Source organism: Galeopterus variegatus, unplaced genomic scaffold (genome assembly GCF_000696425.1).
Source record: "Galeopterus variegatus unplaced genomic scaffold, G_variegatus-3.0.2 Scaffold13577, whole genome shotgun sequence".
Taxonomy (NCBI): domain Eukaryota; kingdom Metazoa; phylum Chordata; class Mammalia; order Dermoptera; family Cynocephalidae; genus Galeopterus; species Galeopterus variegatus.
The window spans coordinates 14,011-14,480 of record NW_007739688.1 but is presented as its reverse complement, the minus strand read 5'-3'; the positions used below and the strand labels follow the sequence as shown (position 1 = coordinate 14,480).

Sequence of the window (470 nt, the reverse complement as noted above, 5' to 3'; positions counted from 1 at the left end):
GAAGATGAGAAGATATTAGTACTTAAGGAACAAAAAAGAACTATGAGCACATTTAAGGTATTTATTTCTAAATGCATTTCAGTTAAATGAAAAATGCACATGGCCCCTACAGCCTTCACTCTCTAGGCTATATTATCCTACTTTGCCAGTAATTCACAAGCAAGCTCCTATGGAGCCAGCAATGGGAAGAAATTGCTATTTTTGAGAAAAGTACTCAAGGCCCCAAAGCCGTAAAAACAAAGTCACTTAGGGACTTCTAAAATATCTTACCTGGTGCTCCAGAATTTTTCATTATTTGTTATGGATAACTTTCTAACAAAATGACAAATAAAATAGCAAAAATAAGGCACATTGACACACTGAGCTACATATACAAAATTCATTACAAAATGAGGTAATTTCATAGTCTTGCATTACCGCAGTATTATCATATTCCATTCTGAAGAAGATAGTAACCTGGTTTAACCTTC

The 470-nt window shown here is 34.0% G+C and overlaps 1 protein-coding gene across 1 annotated transcript in view; it reads right to left on the bottom strand.

Annotated features, from left to right (window-relative positions):
- LOC103581642 (spindle and centriole-associated protein 1-like) overlaps positions 1-470 on the bottom strand; it is a gene marked incomplete at its 5' end in the record, with an annotated part of 21,700 nt that overhangs the window by 14,317 nt on the left and 6,913 nt on the right. The gene's annotated exons all lie outside the window — the stretch shown is intronic.